Source organism: Pecten maximus, chromosome 1 (genome assembly GCF_902652985.1).
Source record: "Pecten maximus chromosome 1, xPecMax1.1, whole genome shotgun sequence".
NCBI classification, from domain to species: Eukaryota; Metazoa; Mollusca; class Bivalvia; order Pectinida; family Pectinidae; genus Pecten; species Pecten maximus.
In genome coordinates this window covers 9722657-9749131 of record NC_047015.1, presented here as the reverse complement: position 1 = coordinate 9749131, position 26475 = coordinate 9722657, and the positions used below count along the sequence as shown (strand labels likewise).

The following is a 26475-nucleotide window of genomic DNA, read 5'->3' as shown; positions in this document are numbered from 1 at the left end:
TCACATCTCCCACGTACCCGTCTCTGTTACATACCCCACGTACCCGTCTCTGTCACATCCCCACGTACCCGTCTCTGTTACATCTCCCACGTACCCGTCTCTGTCACATCCCCACGTACCCGTCTGTGTAAAATCCCCCACGTACCCGTCTTTGTTACATCCCCCACGTACCCGTCTCTGTCACATCCCCACGTACCTGTCTCTGTTACATCTCCAACGTACCCGTCTCTTTCACATCTCTCACGTACCCGTCTCTGTCACATCCCCACGTACCCGTCTCTGTCACATCCCCACGTACCCGTCACTGTAATATCCCCACGTATCCGTCTCTATTCCATCTCCAACGTACCCGTCTCTGTCACATCTCTCACGTACCCGTCTCTGTCACATCCCCACGTACCCGTCTCTGTCACATCCCCACGTACCCGTCACTGTAATATCCCCACGTACCCGTCTCTATTCCATCTCCAACGTACCCGTCTCTGTCACATCTCCCACGTACCCGTCTCTGTCACATCTCCCACGTACCCGTCTCTGTCACATCCCCACGTACCCGTCTCTGTTACATCCCCCCACGTACCCGTCTCTGTCACATCTCCCATGTACCCGTCTCTGTCACATCTCTCACGTACCCGTCTCTGTCACATCCCCACGTACCCGTCTCTGTCACATCTCCCACGTACCCTTCTCTGTTACATCCCCCACGTACCCGTCTCTGTCACATCTCCCATGTACCCGTCTCTGTCACATCTCCCACGTACCCGTCTCTGTTACATCTCCCACGTACCCGTCTCTGTTACATCTCCCACGTACCCGTCTGTGTAAAATCCCCCACGTACCCGTCTTTGTTACATCCCCCACGTACCCGTCTCTGTCACATCCCCACGTACCTGTCTCTGTTACATCTCCAACGTACCCGTCTCTGTCACATCTCTCACGTACCCGTCTCTGTCACATCCCCACGTACCCGTCTCTGTCACATCCCCACGTACCCGTCACTGTAATATCCCCACGTATCCGTCTCTATTCCATCTCCAACGTACCCGTCTCTGTCACATCTCTCACGTACCCGTCTCTGTCACATCCCCACGTACCCGTCTCTGTCACATCCCCACGTACCCGTCACTGTAACATCCTCCACGTACCCATCTCTGTCACATCTCTCACGTACCTGTCTCTGTTACATCCCCCACGTACCCGTCTCTGTCACATCTCCCACGTACCCGTCTCTGTCACATCTCCCACGTACCCGTCTCTGTCACATCCCCACGTACCCGTCTCTGTCACATCCCCACGTACCCGTCTCTGTCACATCTCCTACGTACCCGTCTCTGTCACATCCCCACGTACCCGTCTCTGTCACATCCCCACGTACCCGTCTCTGTCACATCTCCCACGTACCCGTCTCTGTCACATCTCCCACGTACCCGTCTCTGTTACATCCCCCACCTACCCGTCTCTGTTACATCCCCACGTACCCGTCTCTGTTACATCTCCCACGTACCCATCACTGTAACATCCTCCACGTACCCGTCTCTGTTACATCTCCCACGTACCCGTCTGTGTAAAATCCCCCACGTACCCGTCTTTGTTACATCCCCCACGTACCCGTCTCTGTCACATCCCAACGTACCCATCTGTGTAAAATCCCCCACGTACCCGTCTTTGTTACATCCCCCACGTACCCGTCTCTGTCACATCCCCACGTACCTGTCTCTGTTACATCTCCAACGTACCCGTCTCTTTCACATCTCTCACGTACCCGTCTCTGTCACATCCCCACGTACCCGTCTCTGTCACATCCCCACGTACCCGTCACTGTAATATCCCCACGTATCCGTCTCTATTCCATCTCCAACGTACCCGTCTCTGTCACATCTCTCACGTACCCGTCTCTGTCACATCCCCACGTACCCGTCTCTGTCACATCCCCACGTACCCGTCACTGTAATATCCCCACGTACCCGTCTCTATTCCATCTCCAACGTACCCGTCTCTGTCACATCTCCCACGTACCCGTCTCTGTCACATCTCCCACGTATCCGTCTCTGTCACATCCCCACGTACCCGTCTCTGTTACATCCCCCACGTACCCGTCTCTGTCACATCTCCCATGTACCCGTCTCTGTCACATCTCTCACGTACCCGTCTCTGTCACATCTCCCATGTACCCGTCTCTGTCACATCTCTCACGTACCCGTCTCTGTCACATCCCCACGTACCCGTCTCTGTCACATCTCCCACGTACCCTTCTCTGTTACATCCCCCACGTACCCGTCTCTGTCACATCTCCCATGTACCCGTCTCTGTCACATCTCCCACGTACCCGTCTCTGTTACATCTCCCACGTACCCGTCTCTGTTACATCTCCCACGTACCCGTCTGTGTAAAATCCCCCACGTAACCCGTCTTTGTTACAATCCCCCACGTACCCGTCTCTGTCACATCCCCACGTACCTGTCTCTGTTACATCTCCAACGTACCCGTCTCTGTCACATCTCTCACGTACCCGTCTCTGTCACATCCCCACGTACCCGTCTCTGTCACATCCCCACGTACCCGTCACTGTAATATCCCCACGTATCCGTCTCTATTCCATCTCCAACGTACCCGTCTCTGTCACATCTCTCACGTACCCGTCTCTGTCACATCCCCACGTACCCGTCTCTGTCACATCCCCACGTACCCGTCACTGTAACATCCTCCACGTACCCATCTCTGTCACATCTCTCACGTACCTGTCTCTGTTACATCCCCCACGTACCCGTCTCTGTCACATCTCCCACGTACCCGTCTCTGTCACATCTCCCACGTACCCGTCTCTGTCACATCCCCACGTACCCGTCTCTGTCACATCCCCACGTACCCGTCTCTGTCACATCTCCTACGTACCCGTCTCTGTCACATCCCCACGTACCCGTCTCTGTCACATCCCCACGTACCCGTCTCTGTCACATCTCCCACGTACCCGTCCTCTGTCACATCTCCCACGTACCCGTCTCTGTTACATCCCCCCACCTACCCGTCTCTGTTACATCCCCACGTACCCGTCTCTGTTACATCTCCCACGTACCCATCACTGTAACATCCTCCACGTACCCGTCTCTGTTACATCTCCCACGTACCCGTCTGTGTAAAATCCCCACGTACCCGTCTTTGTTACATCCCCCACGTACCCGTCTCTGTCACATCCCAACGTACCCATCTGTGTAAAATCCCCCACGTACCCGTCTTTGTTACATCCCCCACGTACCCGTCTCTGTCACATCCCCACGTACCTGTCTCTGTTACATCTCCAACGTACCCGTCTCTTTCACATCTCTCACGTACCCGTCTCTGTCACATCCCCACGTACCCGTCTCTGTCACATCCCCACGTACCCGTCACTGTAATATCCCCACGTATCCGTCTCTATTCCATCTCCAACGTACCCGTCTCTGTCACATCTCTCACGTACCCGTCTCTGTCACATCCCCACGTACCCGTCTCTGTCACATCCCCACGTACCCGTCACTGTAATATCCCCACGTACCCGTCTCTATTCCATCTCCAACGTACCCGTCTCTGTCACATCTCCCACGTACCCGTCTCTGTCACATCTCCCACGTATCCGTCTCTGTCACATCCCCACGTACCCGTCTCTGTTACATCCCCCACGTACCCGTCTCTGTCACATCTCCCATGTACCCGTCTCTGTCACATCTCTCACGTACCCGTCTCTGTCACATCCCCACGTACCTGTCTCTGTCACATCCCCCACGTACCCGTCTCTGTCACATCTCCACGTACCCTTCTCTGTTACATCCCCCACGTACCCGTCTCTGTCACATCTCCCATGTACCCGTCTCTGTCACATCTCTCACGTACCCGTCTCTGTTACATCTCCCACGTACCCGTCTCTGTTACATCTCCCACGTACCCGTCTGTGTAAAATCCCCCACGTACCCGTCTTTGTTACATCCCCCACGTACCCGTCTCTGTCACATCCCCACGTACCTGTCTCTGTTACATCTCCAATGTACCCGTCTCTGTCACATCTCTCACGTACCCGTCTCTGTCACATCCCCACGTACCCGTCTCTGTCACATCCCCACGTACCCGTCACTGTAATATCCCCACGTATCCGTCTCTATTCCATCTCCAACGTACCCGTCTCTGTCACATCTCTCACGTACCCGTCTCTGTCACATCCCCACGTACCCGTCTCTGTCACATCCCCACGTACCCGTCACTGTAATATCCCCACGTACCCGTCTCTATTCCATCTCCAACGTACCCGTCTCTGTCACATCTCCCACGTACCCGTCTCTGTCACATCTCCCACGTACCCGTCTCTGTCACATCCCCACGTACCCGTCTCTGTTACATCCCCCACGTACCCGTCTCTGTCACATCTCCCATGTACCCGTCTCTGTCACATCTCTCACGTACCCGTCTCTGTCACATCCCCACGTACCTGTCTCTGTCACATCCCCCACGTACCCGTCTCTGTCACATCTCCCACGTACCCTTCTCTGTTACATCCCCCACGTACCCGTCTCTGTCACATCTCCCATGTACCCGTCTCTGTCACATCTCTCACGTACCCGTCTCTGTTACATCTCCCACGTACCCGTCACTGTTACATCTCCCATGTACCCGTCTCTGTCACATCCCCACGTACCCGTCTCTGTCACATCTCCCACGTACCCGTCTCTGTTACATCCCCCACGTACCCGTCTCTGTCACATCCCCACGTACCCGTCTCTGTTACATCTCCCACGTACCCGTCACTGTCACATCTCCCACGTACCCGTCTCTGTTACATCCCCCACCTACCCGTCTCTGTTACATCCCCACGTACCCGTCTCTGTTACATCTCCCACGTACCCGTCTCTGTTACATCTCCCACGTACCCGTCTCTGTCACATCCCCACGTACCCGTCTCTGTCACATCTCCCACGTACCCGTCTCTGTCACATCCCCACGTACCCGTCTCTGTCACATCCCCACGTACCCGTCTCTGTCACATCTCCCACGTACCCGTCACTGTCACATCTCCCACCTACCCGTCTCTGTTACATCCCCCACCTACCCGTCTCTGTTGCATCCCCACGTACCCGTCTCTGTTACATCTCCCACGTACCCATCACTGTAACATCCTCCACGTACCCATCTCTGTCACATCTCTCACGTACCCGTCTCTGTTACATCCCCCACGTACCCGTCTCTGTCACATCTCCCACGTACCCGTCTCTGTCACATCTCCCACGTACCCGTCTCTGTCACATCCCCACGTACCCGTCTTTGTCACATCCCCACGTACCCGTCTCTGTCACATCTCCTACGTACCCGTCTCTGTCACATCCCCACGTACCCGTCTCTGTCACATCCCCACGTACCCGTCTCTGTCACATCTCCCACGTACCCGTCACTGTCACATCTCCCACGTACCCGTCTCTGTTACATCCCCCACCTACCCGTCTCTGTTACATCCCCACGTACCCGTCTCTGTTACATCTCCCACGTACCCATCACTGTAACATCCTCCACGTACCCGTCTCTGTTACATCCCCCACGTACCCATCTCTGTCACATCTCTCACGTACCCGTCTCTGTTACATCCCCCACGTACCCGTCTCTGTCACATCCCCCACGTACCCGTCTCTGTTACATCTCCCACGTACCCGTCTCTGTCACATCTCCCACGTACCCGTCTCTGTCACATCTCCCACGTACCCGTCTCTGTCACATCCCCACGTACCCGTCTCTGTCACATCTCCCACGTACCCGTCACTGTCACATCTCCCACGTACCCGTCTCTGTTACATCCCCTACCTACCCGTCTCTGTTACATCCCCACGTACCCGTCTCTGTTACATCTCCCACGTACCCATCACTGTAACATCCTCCACGTACCCGTCTCTGTTACATCCCCCACGTACCCATCTCTGTCACATCCCCCACGTACCCGTCTCTGTCACATCCCCCACGTACCCGTCTCTGTTACATCTCCCACGTACCCGTCTCTGTTACATCTCCCACGTACCCGTCTCTGTCACATCTCCCACGTACCCGTCTCTGTCACATCTCCCACGTACCCGTCTCTGTTACATCTCCCACGTACCCATCACTGTCACATCTCCCACGTACCCGTCACTGTAACATCCCCCACGTACCCGTCTCTGTCACATCTCCCACGTACCCATCTCTGTCACATCTCCCACGTACCCGTCTCTGTATTTTTTTTTTAATTATTACTTTCATTACTTGTTAAGCTTGACTTTTTGTTGTGGTATATGTAAATAAATGCTTGCATTCGAAAGCTCTCCATGCCGAAAGTAACTGTTTGTCATTCTTTCGACCTGCAACACCTGAAGCTGTATTCCTACTCTGATCGAATCACTGTTAATTTGGTTTACTAACGACATATAGGCAAATGCAACACAGAATATATATATATATATATATATTGCCCTGAGACATAACCAAGTATTTGCCATCATAACTGCTGATGTCCATGACTATTTTTGCCTTTCCTTTGTCTGCTGGTAAATTAGCGTTTTTTATAAGCGTGATACTTGTTTTAATCCCGGTCAGCGTAAAGCTTATAGAAGTGGGCGAGGGAGAGCTGACTTATTTCTAATGATATGTAATGTTTGTAGCTGTTATATGTGACACTTTAATAAATAATGTGAATTTGATTTGAATTGAATCAGTAAACCGAAGTATGTGGAGAAAGGTACCGATGTGATAGGCCATTCGTTACCACTGGGCCCCAACCAACATCTGGTTTCGTTCAAGTCCGTAGTCGATGTAGTGTTAAGTAGCATCCGTTTAATGTCTGTCAAATGACATTGTGCAGCTATTTCAAATGTTCGTTCCTTACTAGATCAACATCCTTACCAACCTGAAGAAAATAGTTAATGATAAGTAACTACATTGTAGTATAATGATTGCAACATTAGCTATAATTTTCCATGTGACATTGACCGCAATGAATTTTCTATCTTTTCAGTTATCAACAATATCACCCGCGGCCCGCTGAAGAAATGGAAATTACCAAATCATGCATGAATTTGGTTGCTTGTATAAATGACCATATTTGGGTTTTAACCATCTGCTGTTATAGTTATAGGGAAATTATGAGAAATGCTAAACCTTTTTATACCAAAATACACCACTAGATCACTAGAGCAATGTATGTACCAGACTTTGTGAAGCTGTTTTAAACGTTTTTTTAAGTCATGCTTTTGAACGGGAGTCGGACGGCCGGACGGACAGAGCCCGATTCAATAACCCCGCAAACGCGCTTCGAGAGGGATGAAATCTACATGACTAAGAAAGCCATGGTACCCCTGCTCCAGCAAACCAAATTTCTTGGTCTCTGATCTTATCTAGCAGATTATAAGAATGACTTCCACGAGGTTATCATGGAATCGCCATTAACAAGTCTTGAACTCCACCTCTAAATCTTTTACGTCATTCAATAGTAACGATTCAGGGAGAATGATGTGTTTCGTAAGCATGGTTAACGATGCGAAACACACCCATGTGGAATGAGTCGCCAATGACAGTTGCACGGGGGATGGTTAATGGCGACTTAGCCTGACAAGACCTTTTTCTGTGGTGCTGCATGCAAGGAATGCACGTACTTGTTGAACTGGAGATACTAATCGTCCAGGTAATTGGTCAATGATCAGCGGGTATTGCACCTGCAAACCCGCAATCCTGGTCGATACCGAGAACATCTAACCGACATATCACCACGCAACGGATGATGGGAAAACAGACATAGGATAGCATTTCCATATCACAGGAACTGTGCGCTGGGGCTTAACCTTAGTATCTCTATAACCGAGACAAGCTCTATAACGTCTATAACCGAGACAAGCTCTATAACCGAGACAAGCTCTATAACGTCTATAACGAGACAAGCTCTATAACGTCTATAACGAGACAAGCTCTATAACGTCTATAACGAGACAAGCTCTATAACGTCTATAACGAGACAAGCTCTATAACCGAGACAAGCTCTTTAACGTCTATAACCGAGACAAGCTCTATAACCGAGACAAGCTCTATAACCGAGACAAGCTCTACAACCAAGACAAGCTCTACAACCGAGACAAGCCTTACAACCACGACAAGCTCTATAACCGGGACTAGCTCTACAACCGAGACAAGCTCTACAACCGAGACAAGCTCCACAACCGAGACAAGTTCTACAACCGAGACAAGCTCTACAACCAAGACAAGCTCTACAACCGAGACAAGCTCCACAACCAAGACAAGCTCTACAACCGAGACAAGCTCCACAACCGAGACAAGTTCTACAACCGAGACAAGCTCTATAACGAAGACAAGCTCTATAACCGGGACAAGCTCCACAACCGAGACAAGCTCCACAACCAAGACAAGCTCTACAACCGAGACAAGCTCTACAACCGAGACAAGCTCCACAACCGAGACAAGTTCTACAACCGAGACAAGCTCTATAACCAAGACAAGCTCTATAACCGGGACAAGCTCCACAACCGAGACTAGCTCTACAACCAAGACAAGCTCTATAACCAAGACAAGCTCTATAACCAAGACAAGCTCTATAACCGAGACAAGCTCTATAACCAAGACAAGCTCAACAACCGAGACAAGCGAATACAAGTACCTAACAATGATATTCACATTAACTTTGTAGTAATCTGATAGTCACGTAAACCTTGTAGTTATCTGATAGTCACGTTAACATTGTAGTTATCTGATAGTCACGTTAACCTTGTAGTTATCTGATAGTCACGTCAACCTTGTAGTTATCTGATAGTCACGTTAACATTGTAGTTACCTGATAGTCACGTTAACCTTGTAGTTATCTGATAGTCACATTAACTTTGTAGTTATCTGATAGTCACGTTAATATTGTAGTTATCTGATAGTCACGTTAACCTTGTAGTTATCTGATAGTCACATTAACTTTGTAGTTATCTGATAGTCACGTTAACCTTGTAGTTATCTGATAGTCACGTAAACCTTGTAGTTATCTGATAGTCACGTTAATATTGTAGTTATCTGATAGTCATGTTAACATTGTAGTTATCTGATAGTCACGTAAACCTTGTAGTTATCTGATAGTCACGTTAACATTGTAGTTATCTGATAGTCACGTTAACCTTGTAGTTATCTGATAGTCACGTTAACATTGTAGTTACCTGATAGTCACGTTATATTGTAGTTATCTGATAGTCACATTAACTTTGTAGTTATCTGATAGTCACGTTAACATTGTAGTTATCTGATAGTCACGTTAACCTTGTAGTTATCTGATAGTCACGTTAACATTGTAGTTATCTGATAGTCACGTTAACCTTGTAGTTATTTGGTAGTCACATTAACTTTGTAGCTATCTGATAGTCACGTTAACATTGTAGTTATCTGATAGTCACGTTAACCTTGTAGTTATCTGATAGTCATGATAACATTGTAGTTATTTGGTAATCACATTAACTTTGTAGTTATCTGATAGTCACGTTAACATTGTAGTTATCTGATAGTCACGTTAACCTTGTAGTTATCTGATAGTCACGTTAACATTGTAGTTACCTGATAGTCACGTTAACATTGTAGTTATCTGATAGTCACGTTAATATTGTAGTTATCTGATAGTCACGTTAACCTTGTAGTTATCTGATAGTCACGTTAACCTTGTAGTTATCTGATAGTCACGTTAACATTGTAGTTATCTGATAGTCACATTAACCTTGTAGTTATCTGATAGTCACGTTAATATTGTAGTTATCTGATAGTCACGTTAATATTGTAGTTATCTGATAGTCACGTTAACCTTGTAGTTATCTGATAGTCACGTTAACCTTGTAGTTATCTGATAGTCACGTTAACCTTGTAGTTATCTGATAGTCACGTTAACCTTGTAGTTATCTGATAGTCACGTTAACTTTGTAGTTATCTGATAGTCACGTTAACCTTGTAGTTATCTGATAGTCACGTTAACCTTGTAGTTATCGGATAGTCACGTTATATTGTAGTTATCTGATAGTCACGTTAACATTGTAGTTATCTGATAGTCACGTTAACATTGTAGTTATCTGATAGTCACGTTAACCTTGTAGTTATCTGATAGTCACGTTAACATTGTAGTTACCTGATAGTCACGTTAACATTGTAGTTATCTGATAGTCACGTTAATATTGTAGTTATCTGATAGTCACGTTAACCTTGTAGTTATCTGATAGTCACGTTAACCTTGTAGTTATCTGATAGTCACGTTAACATTGTAGTTATCTGATAGTCACATTAACCTTGTAGTTATCTGATAGTCACGTTAATATTGTAGTTATCTGATAGTCACGTTAATATTGTAGTTATCTGATAGTCACGTTAACCTTGTAGTTATCTGATAGTCACGTTAACCTTGTAGTTATCTGATAGTCACGTTAACCTTGTAGTTATCTGATAGTCACGTTAACCTTGTAGTTATCTGATAGTCACGTTAACCTTGTAGTTATCTGATAGTCACGTTAACCTTGTAGTTATCTGATAGTCACGTTAACCTTGTAGTTATCGGATAGTCACGTTATATTGTAGTTATCTGATAGTCACGTTAACATTGTAGTTATCTGATAGTCACGTTAACATTGTAGTTATCTGATAGTCACATTAACCTTGTAGTTATCTGATAGTCACGTTAACATTGTAGTTATCTGATAGTCACGTTAACCTTGTAGTTATCTGATAGTCACGTTAACCTTGTAATTTTCTGATAGTCACGTTAACCTTGTAGTTATCTGATAGTCACGTTAACATTGTAGTTATCTGATAGTCACGTTAATATTGTAGTTATCTGATAGTCACGTTAACCTTGTAGTTATCTGATAGTCACGTTAACCTTGTAGTTATCTGATAGTCACGTTAACCTTGTAGTTATCTGATAGTCACGTTAACCATGTAGTTATCTGATAGTCACGTTAATATTGTAGTTATCTGATAGTCACGTTAACCATGTAGTTATCTGATAGTCACGTTAACCTTGTAGTTATCTGATAGTCACGTTAATATTGTAGTTATCTGATAGTCACGTTAACCTTGTAGTTATCTGATAGTCACGTTAACCTTGTAGTTATCTGATAGTCACGTGAACCTAGAATTTATATCTAGGTACGGTCAGGGCGAATTGATACTTCGTCATTCAGTTAATATAGGCTGTAATTTTACCATGGCATACAATATAGTTTTTGATTAAAACTTCCGGTATGCATTTTTGTGAAATCACAAATGATTACCTGTACGAAGGGTGGTAACGTGTAGAGTTATTTCAAAGTATATCAGGCCATATCACATATCGACCTGACCACAATCGCAAGGAAGTTGTATTTGTTAATCATTCAGCAATGAGTCATCAAAGTTAAAATGATGTCACGTGGTGAGATGTTGATGTGGACTTGTCACAGCTTGTTCATGAGCATTCTTACTGTTGAAATGAATTAAAAAGCAATGGTGCTTTTATGTCAAAATGTCACGTTAACCTTGTAGTTATCTGATAGTCACGTTAACCTTGTAGTTATCTGATAGTCACATTAACCTTGTAGTTATCTGATAGTCACGTTAACCTTGTAGTTATCTGATAGTCACGTTAACATTGTAGTTATCTGATAGTCACGTTAACATTGTAGTTATCTGATATTCACGTTAACCTTGTAGTTATCTGATAGTCACGTTAACCTTGTAGCTATCTGATAGTCGCGTTAACCTTGTAGTTATTTGGTAGTCACGTGAACCTTGTAGTTATCTGATAGTCACGTTAACCTTGTAGTTATCTGATAGTCACGTTAACATTGTAGTTATCTGATAGTCACGTTAACATTGTAGTTATCTGATATTCACGTTAACCTTGTAGTTATCTGATAGTCACGTTAACCTTGTAGCTATCTGATAGTCGCGTTAACCTTGTAGTTATTTGGTAGTCACGTGAACCTTGTAGTTATCTGATAGTCACGTTAACCTTGTAGCTATCTGATAGTCACGTTAACCTTGTAGTTATCTGATAGTCACGTTAACCTTGTAGTTATCTGATAGTCACGTTAACATTGTAGTTATCTGATAGTCACGTTAACATTGTAGTTATCTGATATTCACGTTAACCTTGTAGCTATCTGATAGTCACGTTAACCTTGTAGCTATCTGATAGTCGCGTTAACCTTGTAGTTATTTGGTAGTCACGTGAACCTTGTAGTTATCTGATAGTCACGTTAACCTTGTAGCTATCTGATAGTCACGTTAACCTTGTAGTTATCTGATAGTCACGTAAACCTTGTAGTTATCTGATAGTCACGTTAACCTTGTAGTTATCTGATAGTCACGTTAATCTTGTAGTTATCTGATAGTCACGTTAACATTGTAGTTATCTGATAGTCACGTTAACCTTGTAGCTATCTGATAGTCACGTTAACCTTGTAGTTATTTGGTAGTCACGTTAACCTTGTAGCTATCTGATAGTCACGTTAACCTTGTAGTTATCTGATAGTCACGTTAACCTTGTAGTTATCTGATAGTCACGTTAACCTTGTAATTTTCTGATAGTCACGTTAACCTTGTAGTTATCTGATAGTCACGTGAACCTAGAATTTATATCTAGGTACGGTCAGGGCGAATTGATACTTCGTCATTCAGTTAATATAGGCTGTAATTTTAGCATGGCATACAATATAGTTTTTGATTAAAACTTCCGGTATGCATTTTTGTGAAATCACAAATGATTACCTGTACGAAGGGTGGTAACGTGTAGAGTTATTTCAAAGTATATCAGGCCATATCACATATCGATGAGTTTAGTTTGAATACGACTGTTAACACACATGTCGATTCGTCAGTCGAACAGCCTGTGACCACAATCGCAAGGAAGTTGTATTTGTTGATCATTCAGCAATGATTCATCAAAGTTAAAATGATGTCACGTGGTGAGATGTTGATGTGGACATGTCACAGCTTGTTCATGAGCATTCTTACTGTTGAAATGAATTAAAAAGCAATGGTGCTTTTATGTCAAAATATGCATTCTGAAAATGTTTAGATACGGTATCAATATTGCATAAAAAAATCGTTGTTTTTAACATCAAACCTAGTCTTCACCTTTTTATGAATTTTAATCATCATCAAAATGTCTACACAGGGGACTGGCGCCTTTTTTTTCTTTCTGTATATTGAAAACATTACTTTCAATCGGTTTCTTGTTTATTTATAATTATGGATATATAAATCTAATTTCTCGTGAGCAAAGGCACACATAACAAAAGAAGTGTGTCGAAAGGTCTGATTCGAACGCACCAGGTATTTCTGTAACATAATGTTGTGTATCTTTGTACCAACGCACCTGTTTACGAAATACTTCATACACAACAATCAACGTCATACCCCCCCCCCCCCCCCCCCCCCCCCCCCCCCCCCCCCCCCACAAGCTGCTTTAAGTCACATGGCCTCACAAACTCTATCATGTCACATAGACTCACAAACTGTATCAGTCACATAGACCCACAAACTGTATCACGTCACATAGACCCACAAACTGTATCAAGTCACATAGAGTCACAAACTGTATCAAGTCACATAGAGTCACAAACTGTATCAAGTCACATGGCCTCACAAACTGTATCAAGTCACATAGACTCACAAACTGTATCAAGTCACATAGACTCACAAACTGTATCACGTCACATAGACTCACAAACTTTATCAGTCACATAGACCCACAAACTGTATCAAGTCACATAGACCAACGAACTATATCACGTCACATAGACTCCACAAACTGTATCAAGTCACATAGACTCACAAACTGTATCAAGTCGCATGGCCTCACAAACTGTATCAAGTCACATAGACTCAAAACTGTATCAAGTCACATAGACCCACAAACTGTATCAAGTCACATAGACTCACAAACTGTATCACGTCACATAGACTCACAAACTGTATCAAGTCACATAGACCCACAAACTGTATCAAGTCACATAGACTCCACAAACTGTATCAAGTCACATAAACCCTACAAACCGCAGGCTGCAACATTTGCGAGATTAGAAACGAAGCACTGGATGGATAAAGTGACTATTGACAGGAATTATTCAAATATGGTTGATAACAAGTGTAGCTTGTAAAAGGGACAAGTAAAAGAGAGAGAGATAATCTAAATTAATCTATACATGTATGCTCTGTTCTGTAGATAATAACATTAAGAAGTAGTTATAACACCTCAATAGATGTGTAAGTAGAACGTCACGCATAAAATGGGCGAAACGTAAAACAGTACACTTTTAAATAATACACATTGAAATAGTTCCCATTACAATTATACACTTTTAGATAGTACACATTATAGATTACACATTAACATAGTACACATTGAAATAGTACATATTATAAATTACACATTAACATAGTACACATTATAAATTACACATTAACATAGTACACATTATAGATTACACATTAACATAGTACACATTATAGATTACACATTAACATAGTACACATTATAGATTACACATTAACATAGTACACATTATAAATTACACATTAACATAGTACACATTATAGATTACACATTAACATAGTACACATTATAGATTACACATTAACATAGTACACATTGAAATAGTACACATTATAAATTACACATTGAAATAGTACACATTATAAATTACACATTGAAATAGTACACATTAACATAGTACACATTGAAATAGTACGTATTATAAATTACACATTAACATAGTACACATTGAAATAGTACATATTATAGATTACACATTGAAATACAGTCAAACTTCGATGTTTCGAAGTTCAAGGGACTAACAGAAAAACTTCGAAACAGCGGGACTTCGAATTATTCATGGTTGACAATAGATCGATGTTTTCTTGATAATGACCATATCTGTTAACGTAACATGTCATCAGTGTCTTCGTGTTGATCGTCGCCTGTCAGGCTCACATCGGTTAATTTATACCTCAAACACAACAAAATAAAAATTCTTTTCATTAATTATACCTAAGCATTTTATTAATTAAACAAAATATGTATCGGTTACAAAACACGTATATCGCGTTTAACAGATAGAGCAAAAGAAGTACAATGCACACTTACGTAAGTCGTTAGGCTTTTCTGCTAAAGACACGTGCGTTTACGTTATGTGCATATAAAATACGGAATGCCGATCGGTTGGAGAATGCATGATTGAATGACAAATAATCGATTGACTTGGATATTTATGTATAAGTTTGAAACGTGACACTTTGTATATGAGTGAAGCTATCGCTAATTGTTTGTGTTTAAAATTGGTCCGGTTGTTTTACAGTTCCGTAAAATTTACTCACCGACCGCTGATTTCAATGGCGGCGGAGATTATCAGAGACGACTACCGAAATGTTTTACCGGAGTGATTAAATGTCATGGCTTCTAAATACACCTTTTATCTATCAATTTGGTCTGATTATTAATTAACCCCATGACCGGGAGTGACAACACACGCTATCGTTATCCCTATTGTCAGTCAGGGCATTTGGGGGAGAGGTGTGAAATCTTGCCGCAGGGGTCACGACAAACACCTGTCCAGTGGTCAGTACAGGTAAATTTTTTGTTCGAATCATGAGATGTCAATTACCTATAATATCATAGCTAACGGGTCATGAAAAAAGTTCGATACATCGAAAACTTCGATTTATAAAAATTCGAATCATACATAGTTTCGTTAGTAGTGTTATATAGTGAGAAAATTCGGGACCAAGCAAAAAGTTCGATACAGCGAGAAATTCGAATCAACGAAGTTCGAATCATCGAGGTTTGACTGTAGTACACATTATAAATTACACATTGAAATAGTACACATTGAAATAGTACACATTATAAATTACACATTAACATAGTACACATTGAAATAGTACATATTATAAATTACACATTGAAATAGTACATATTATAAATTACACATTGAAATAGTACACATTATAAATTACACATTGAAATAGTACACATTATAAATTACACATTGAAATAGTACATATTGTTAATTACACATTGAAATAGTACATATTATAAAGTACACATTGAAATTCACCTGATCGATTGTTAATTCCAACAGTCGATGAATGATATCAGTTTCAGCCCCTCTATATCTTTTGTGGTTCAATTTAAGTTGTTATCTTTTAGGGATATTTATATTTTAAAAAATCTCGTCAATATTTATCTAAATCATCGTTGTGAATCCCTTCGTTCGGATATAACTGATTATATCGTGGAATGTACCCGATAGGGCCCTTGAGACCTGGCTGTTGTCAATAGACACTGATACTGTATGTAGTTTTCTATACCATGTACAACCGACACTGATATTGCAGTTTTCTACCTTGTACCACCAACAATGATACTGTATGTAGTTTTCTATACCATGTACCACCGACACTAATACTGTATGTAGTTTTCTACCTTGTACCACCGACACTGATACTGTATGTAGTTTTCTACCTTGTACCACCGACACTGATACTGTATGTAGTTTTCTACCTTGTACAACCGACACTGATACTGTATGTAGTTTTCTACCTTGTACAACCGACACTAATACTGTATGTAGTTTTCTACCTTGTACCACCGACACTGATACTGTATGTAGTTTTCTACCTTGTACCACCGACACTGATACTGTAGGTAGTTTTCTACCATGTACAACCGACACTAATACTGTATGTAGTTTTCTTCCTTGTACCACCGACACTGATACTGTACGAGTGTAGTGTTCTACCTTGTACCACCGACACTGATACTGTAGGTAGTTTTCTACCTTGTACCACCGACACTGATACTGTATGTAGTTTTCTACCTTGTACCACCGACACTGATACTGTATGTAGTTTTCTACCTTGTACCACTGACACTGATACTGTATATAGTTTTCTACCTTGTACCACCGACACTGATACTGTATGTAGTTTTCTACCTTGTACCACCGACACTGATACTGTAGGTAGTTTTCTATACCATGTACCACCGACACTGATACTGTATGTAGTTTTCTACCTTGTACCACCGACACTGATACTGTATGTAGTTTTCTACCTTGTACCATGACGCTGATACTGTATGTAGTTTTCTACCTTGTACCACCGACACTGATACTGTATGTAGTTTTCTACCTTGTACCACCGACACTGATACTGTATGTAGTTTTCTACCTTGTACCACCGACACTGATACTGTATGTAGTTTTCTATCTTGTACCACCGACACTGATACTGTATGTAGTTTTCTACCTTGTACCACCGACACTGATACTGTATGTAGTTTTCTATACCATGTACCACCGACACTGATACTGTATGTAGTTTTCTACCTTGTACCACCGACACTGATACTGTATGTAGTTTTCTACCATGTACCACCGACACTGATACTGTATGTAGTTTTCTACCTTGTACCACCGACACTGATACTGTATGTAGTTGTCTACCTTGTACCACCGACACTGATACTGTATGTAGTTTTCTACCTTGTACCACCGACACTAATACTGTATGTAGTTTTCTACCATGTACCACCGACACTGATACTGTATGTAGTTTTCTATACCATGTACCACCGACACTGATACTGTATGTAGTTTTCTACCATGTACCACCGACACTGATACTGTATGTAGTTGTCTACCTTGTACCACCGACACTGATACTGTATGTAGTTTTCTACCTTGTACCACCGACACTAATACTGTATGTAGTTTTCTTCCTTGTACCACCGACACTGATACTGTACGAGTGTAGTGTTCTACCTTGTACCACCGACACTGATACTGTAGGTAGTTTTCTACCTTGTACCACCGACACTGATACTGTATGTAGTTTTCTACCTTGTACCACCGACACTGATACTGTATGTAGTTTTCTACCTTGTACCACTGACACTGATACTGTATATAGTTTTCTACCTTGTACCACCGACACTGATACTGTATGTAGTTTTCTACCTTGTACCACCGACACTGATACTGTAGATAGTTTTCTACCTTGTACCATGACGCTGATACTGTTTGTAGTTTTCTACCTTGTACCACCGACACTGATACTGTATGTAGTTTTCTACCTTGTACCACTGACACTGATACTGTATGTAGTTTTCTACCTTGTACCACCGACACTGATACTGTATGTAGTTTTCTACCTTGTACCACTGACACTGATACTGTATGTAGTTTTCTATACCATGTACAACCGACACTGATATTGCAGTTTTCTACCTTGTACCACCAACACTGATACTGTATGTAGTTTTCTACCTTGTACCACCGACACTAATACTGTATGTAGTTTTCTACCATGTACCACCGACACTGATATTGTATGTAGTTTTCTACCTTGTACCACCGACACTGATACTGTATGTAGTTTTCTACCATGTACCACCGACACTGATATTGTATGTAGTTTTCTACCTTGTACCACCGACACTGATACTGTATGTAGTTTTCTACCTTGTACAACCGACACTGATACTGTATGTAGTTGTCTACCTTGTACCACCGACACTGATACTGTAGGTAGTTTTCTATACCATGTACCACCGACACTGATACTGTATGTAGTTTTCTATACCATGTACCACCGACACTGATACTGTATGTAGTTTTCTATACCTTGTACCACCGACACTGATACTGTATGTAGTTTTCTATACCATGTACCACCGACACTAATACTGTATGTAGTTTTCTACCATGTACCACCGACACTGATACTGTATGTAGTTTTCTATACCTTGTACCACTGACACTGATACTGTATATAGTTTTCTATCTTGTACCACCGACACTGATACTGTATGTAGTTTTCTACCTTGTACAACCGACACTGATACTGTATGTAGTTTTCTACCTTGTACAACCGACACTAATACTGTATGTAGTTTTCTACCTTGTACAACCGACACTGATACTGTATGTAGTTTTCTACCTTGTACCACCGACACTGATACTGTAGGTAGTTTTCTATACCATGTACAACCGACACTAATACTGTATGTAGTTTTCTTCCTTGTACCACCGACACTGATACTGTACGAGTGTAGTGTTCTACCTTGTACCACCGACACTGATACTGTAGGTAGTTTTCTACCTTGTACCACCGACACTGATACTGTATGTAGTTTTCTACCTTGTACCACCGACACTGATACTGTATGTAGTTTTCTACCTTGTACCACTGACACTGATACTGTATATAGTTTTCTACCTTGTACCACCGACACTGATACTGTATGTAGTTTTCTACCTTGTACCACCGACACTGATACTGTAGGTAGTTTTCTATACCATGTACCACCGACACTGATACTGTATGTAGTTTTCTACCTTGTACCACCGACACTGATACTGTATGTAGTTTTCTACCTTGTACCATGACGCTGATACTGTATGTAGTTTTCTACCTTGTACCACCGACACTGATACTGTATGTAGTTTTCTACCTTGTACCACCGACACTGATACTGTATGTAGTTTTCTACCTTGTACCACCGACACTGATACTGTATGTAGTTTTCTACCTTGTACCACCGACACTGATACTGTATGTAGTTTTCTACCTTGTACCACCGACACTGATACTGTATGTAGTTTTCTATACCATGTACCACCGACACTGATACTGTATGTAGTTTTCTACCTTGTACCACCGACACTGATACTGTATGTAGTTTTCTACCATGTACCACCGACACTGATACTGTATGTAGTTTTCTACCTTGTACCACCGACACTGATACTGTATGTAGTTGTCTACCTTGTACCACCGACACTGATACTGTATGTAGTTTTCTACCTTGTACCACCGACACTAATACTGTATGTAGTTTTCTACCATGTACCACCGACACTGACCTGTATGTAGTTTTCTATACCATGTACCACCGACACTGATACTGTATGTAGTTTTCTACCATGTACCACCGACACTGATACTGTATGTAGTTGTCTACCTTGTACCACCGACACTGATACTGTATGTAGTTTTCTACCTTGTACCACCGACACTAATACTGTATGTAGTTTTCTTCCTTGTACCACCGACACTGATACTGTACGAGTTGTAGTGTTCTACCTTGTACCACCGACACTGATACTGTAGGTAGTTTTCTACCTTGTACCACCGACACTGATACTGTATGTAGTATTCTACCTTGTACCACCGACACTGATACTGTATGTAGTTTTCTACCTTGTACCACTGACACTGATACTGTATATAGTTTTCTACCTTGTACCACCGACACTGATACTGTATGTAGTTTTCTACCTTGTACCACCGACACTGATACTGTAGATAGTTTTCTACCTTGTACCATGACGCTGATACTGTTTGTAGTTTTCTACCTTGTACCACCGACACTGATACTGTATGTAGTTTTCTACCTTGTACCACTGACACTGATACTGTATGTAGTTTTCTACCTTGTACCACCGACACTGATACTGTATGTAGTTTTCTACCTTGTACCACTGACACTGATACTGTATGTAGTTTTCTATACCATGTACAACCGACACTGATATTGCAGTTTTCTACCTTGTACCACCGACACTGATACTGTATGTAGTTTTCTACCTTGTACCACCGACACTAATACTGTATGTAGTTTTCTACCATGTACCACCGACACTGATATTGTATGTAGTTTTCTACCTTGTACCACCGACACTGATACTGTATGTAGTTTTCTACCATGTACCACCGACACTGATATTGTATGTAGTTTTCTACCTTGTACCACCGACACTGATACTGTATGTAGTTTTCTACCTTGTACAACCGACACTGATACTGTATGTAGTTGTCTACCTTGTACCACCGACACTGATACTGTAGGTAGTTTTCTATACCATGTACCACCGACACTGATACTGTATGTAGTTTCCTATACCATGTACCACCGACACTGATACTGTATGTAGTTTTCTATACCTTGTACCACCGACACTGATACTGTATGTAGTTTTCTATACCATGTACCACCGACACTAATACTGTATGTAGTTTTCTACCTTGTACCACCGACACTGATACTGTAAGTAGTTTTCTATACCATGTACCACCGACACTGATACTGTATGTAGTTTTCTACCTTGTACCACCGACACTGATACTGTATGTAGTTTTCTACCTTGTACCACCGACACTGATACTGTATGTAGTTTTCTACCTTGTACCACCGACACTGATACTGTATGTAGTTTTCTACCTTGTACCACTGACACTGATACTGTATATAGTTTTCTATCTTGTACCACCGACACTGATACTGTATGTAGTTTTCTACCTTGTACCACCGACACTGATACTGTATGTAGTTTTCTACCTTGTACCACCGACACTGATACTGTATGTAGTTTTCTATACAATGTACCACCGACACTGATACTGTATGTAGTTTTCTACCTTGTACCACCGACACTGATACTGTAGGTAGTTTTCTACCTTGTACCACCGACACTGATACTGTATGTAGTTTTCTACCTTGTACCACCGACACTGATACTGTATGTAGTTTTCTACCTTGTACCACCGACACTGATACTGTATGTAGTTTTCTACCTTGTACCACCGACACTAATACTGTATGTAGTTTTCTATACCATGTACCACCGACACTGATACTGTATGTAGTTTTCTACCTTGTACCACCGACACTGATACTGTATGTAGTTGTCTACCTTGTACCACCGACACCGATACTGTATGTAGTTTTCTATACCTTGTACCACCGACACTGATACTGTATGTAGTTTTCTACTTTGTACCATCGACGCTGATACCGTTTGTAGTTTTCAACCTTGTACCACCGACACTGATACCGTATGTAGTTTTCTATACCATGTACCACCGACACTGATACTGTATGTAGTTTTCTACCTTGTACCACCGACACTGATACTGTATGTAGTTTTCTATACCTTGTACCACCGACACTAATACTGTATGTAGTTTTCTACCTTGTACCACCGACACTGATACTGTATGTAGTTTTCTATACCATGTACCACCGACACTGATACTGTATGTAGTTTTCTATACCTTGTACCACCGACACTGATACTGTATGTAGTTTTCTATACCATGTACCACCGACACTGATACTGTACGTAGTTTTCTATACCATGTACCACTGACACTGATACTGTATGTAGTTTTCTACCTTGTACCACCGACACTGATACTGAAGGTAGTTTTCTACTTTGTACCATCGACACTGATACCGTTTGTAGTTTTCTATACCATGTACCACCGACACTGATACTGTATGTAGTTTTCTACCTTGTACCACCGACACTGATACCGTATGTAGTTTTCTATACCATGTACCACCGACACTGATACTGTATGTAGTTTTCTACCTTGTACCACCGACACTGATACTGTAGGTAGTTTTCTATACCTTGTACCACCGACACTGATACTGTATGTAGTTTTCTACCTTGTACCACCGACACTGATACTGTATGTAGTTTTCTATCTTGTACCACCGACACTGATACTGTATGTAGTTTTCTACCTTGTACCACCGACACTGATGCTGTATGTAGTTTTCTATACCATGTACCACCGACACTGATATTGTATGTAGTTTTCTACCTTGTACCACCGACACTGATACTGTATGTAGTTTTCTACCTTGTACCACCGACACTGATACTGTATGTAGTTTTCTACCTTGTACCACCGACACTGATACTGTATGTAGTTTTCTATACCATGTACCACCGACACTGACACTGCTCACAAGATTATACATACAGACATATCTACACTATTTTAAACCATGTTGATTGATTATTATTACTATATGGTCAAAATGAACACATAAAAAATAATTTTGATTCAACTTGAAGCAAGGCAGATTGGGTATGATTTTAAAAACCCGGGTTTTTTTTAGGGGGGGGGGGGGGGTGGTAAATGAAAATTTACTATCAAAATATCTAACATGATCCATCCTTCTCATTTTTAGTTGGCACCATTTATGTATCCGGTCCTGTTTATTTTCCAATGAGAATCAAATATGTGTTATCTCGTGTTACTGATGGATGAACAGCGGTATGAACCTGTAGTGTCGGGTTGTTTTCCTTACGTGATTTTTTTTTCTTTTTTGTGAATTTTGGCGTTCATTTAAGCATTGATGTCATTTTTTTTTAGTTTCATCGGGGTATGAAACAAATTTTGTTTGCAAACTGTATGAATCCGCGTAGCGGATTCTTACATAAGTTTGCAAACAAAATTTGTTTCATACCCCGATGAAACTAGAAAATAATTGACATCAACGCTTATAATTAATTTTTGAAAATGATTTTCTAATTCAAAACATGTTTTATGTACAAATTTACTGGTTTTAAATGGGATTATTTTTCTCAAATCAATAAGCAACGTCAATTGTCGTATTGTGACGTCACATTTTCCGCGCCATTCTCGGAATTTCTTTCACAGAAGAATGAAAAGAATTTTTCGACCAATCACATTTGAGTATTTACCATGAAAACAAAGAAAAATCAATTATATCACTTTTAAATAAATCATACACAATGAACACTGGTTACCTGTACGTACTCAATGACACTTAAACCGCCCCTCGTGCGGGCGCGCCGTCACCCGTGATCAAGAAGATTAGAATAAAGAGTAGCCTGTAAAAGAGTTGAATAAGAAACAAAATGGAGAAATCTAAGAGAGGAAAGAAACACAGGCTATAGATATTAATGGTCGCCATTCTGGCCATAAAAAGGGAAGTATAACTGTTTGTGGTCACAATGGAAACAGTACAATTGACTAAGTTTTAGCAGAAACCTGTAATTTTAGTATTATACATGACGTTTCTGTTGCTATTTTCACAACTATTTCTGACCACACTCCATTGTATCTTATCATTACGATTACTGTGAGGGTAAGAAAACATACTTAGCCAAACGGAAATATGAAAACGGTGAAATGAAATCGCATTAGTAAGACTTTGTGAAATAAACGCAAAAGCACCATATGACGTTGACGACATGATCGCCATTTTCAGTTTGGTAAATGCTGTAGCTATGCCTCGAGACATTGACAGACATGTGGACTACCTAGTAAGAGGTTAATTATCTGGCTAAACAAGACAAACCATGCTTCACAAATGGGTGGAGAAACAGGCGTCAAGAATATAAAACTGCTTTGCAATTTAATAATGATGAGCCACAAACTTACCATAGGGTTCTGATAGATAAAAAAACCGCTCTTACAAAATATAAGAATATAGGCTTAAGGGGGAATACAAGAAATATGAATGCGATATGTTGTAGTAAGTCCTAGACAACTTTATAAATAGTTTAGTAAAAGAAAGGCCCCTCTGTCTGAATGCTTGATAGAGGACAATCTAAACTCAAAATTATATACATGAAAATCGTGAGGCAGATTGTGAAGAGTTTGACAAAATTGTAACCGAAGATGAACATTTTAGTAGCAATCAGAAAATTAAAAATAAACAATATAATGTGTATGTGATGAGAATAAAATAATAAACGAGCTATTTTCAAATTGTATCTAATGCACTTTTACATGTATACCAAACTATGCTCACCAAAGTCCTCCGACCAGGGTATTCTCCACAAGCCTGGGCCAAACCATGTGTTGTTCTTGTACTCAAACAGGCAGATATGAGTGTCTTAACAGTTACAGATTATTTGTTTATTATGCTGTCTTGGTAATTTATTTACTGGAGTGTTTAATCAGAGGCCACTTAAATGGGACAGTAAAACTACGCAATTTGGATTCAAGCTCGGTTTTCGACGGTAGATGTCATTTTTACATTACAAGCCTTAATTGATAAAACACTAAAAGTGAAAAACATACTACATGTATACTGTTGCTTTATCGATTACATAAAAACGTTTTGACCAGTGATGAACCAGGTTTATCTTCGATTGGAATAGTGATAAACGAGGTTTATCTTACATTAGTACTAGTGATAAACTAGCTTTATCTTTTATTAGACTAGCGATAACATATGTTCATTATATCTATGAAAATATATAGCCAGTATTAGATTGTCATCACACCAGTTAAAAATTGTAAATGGTCGCTGTCATAACATGAATGCTACAAAAATAAAGAAATTGCAGACGAGTTCAATTTTATATTTAGATGTTCATTTTACAAATGTTTACAAACAAAGTCTGTCTGTTGTATTACAATACTATACTGTAGTATTGTTATTAGACCGAACAGACTCGATTCTGCTACTCTTAGCAAAGCACCTGCTCATATATGCAAAAGTCTATGTAACCACTTATTTCGATTTGCAGAAATGTATATATGTTACTATCACTGATCGGTATGCTCGTCATGGGGAATCACTCTCCAAATACGTATGACTATGTAATATGCATGTATTGTACCCATGTAAACCTATTTCACTTGTACTAATGATGTGGGTCAGGAGACCCTAGTTAAACTGTACTTATGTTGTGGGTCACAAGACTTTAGTCTACCGGTTATAATAATGTGGGTCACGGCGCCCTAGTCTACCGGTTATAATGATGTGGGTCACAAGGCTCTAGTCTACCGGTTATAATGATGTGGGTCACGGGGCCCTAGTCTACCGGTTATAATGATGTGGGTCACGGGGCCCTAGTCTACCGGTTATAATAATGTGGGTCACAGGGCTCTAGTCTACCGGTTATAATGATGTGGGTCACGGGGCCCTAGTCTACCGGTTATAATAATGTGGGTCACAGAGCTCTAGTCTATCGGTTATAATAATGTGGGTCACGGGGCTCTAGTCTACCGGTTATAATAATGTGGGTCACGGGGCCCTAGTCTACCGGTAATAATAATGTGGGTCACGGGGCCCTAGTCTACCGGTTATAATAATGTGGATCACGGGGCCCTAGTCTACCGGTTATAATGATGTGGGTCACGGGGCCCTAGTCTATCGGTTATAATAATGTGGGTCACAGAGCTCTAGTCTACCGGTTATAATTATGTGGGTCACGGGGCCCTAGTCTACCGGTTATAATGATGTGGGTCACGGGGCCCTAGTCTACCGGTTATAATGATGTGGGTCACAGAGCTCTAGTCTACCGGTTATAATGATGTGGGTCACGGGGCCCTAGTCTACCGGTTATAATGATGTGGGTCACGGGGCCCTAGTCTACCGGTTATAATGATGTGGGTCACAGAGCTCTAGTCTACAGGTAATAATAATGTGGGTCACGGGGCCCTAGTCTACCGGTAATAATAATGTGGGTCACGGGGCCCTAGTCTACCGGTTATAATGATATGGGTCACGGGGCCCTAGTCTACCGGTTATAATGATATGGGTCACGGGGCCTAGTCTACAGGTTTTAATTATATGGGTCACGAGACCCTAGTTCACTTGTAGTCGTGTTGTAGATGGTGTGAGTCACGTGACACTAGTTAACATGAATT

The 26475-nt window shown here is 41.8% G+C and overlaps 1 protein-coding gene across 3 annotated transcripts in view; it reads right to left on the bottom strand.

Moving 5' to 3' along the window:
- Positions 1-26475, bottom strand: part of LOC117324373 (mucin-21-like) — a 69464-nt gene that overhangs the window by 35222 nt on the left and 7767 nt on the right. Inside the window, exon 1 of one of the 3 annotated variants that reach the window (XM_033880223.1) lies at positions 12751-12861. The exons of 1 other annotated variant lie outside the window; for it this stretch is intronic. The gene's annotated coding sequence lies outside the window, so the exon portion shown is untranslated. Of the gene's footprint in view, positions 1-11273; positions 11313-12750; positions 12862-26475 lie in introns of those variants that run through there. One more of the 3 variants, XM_033880212.1, reaches the window with a different exon arrangement.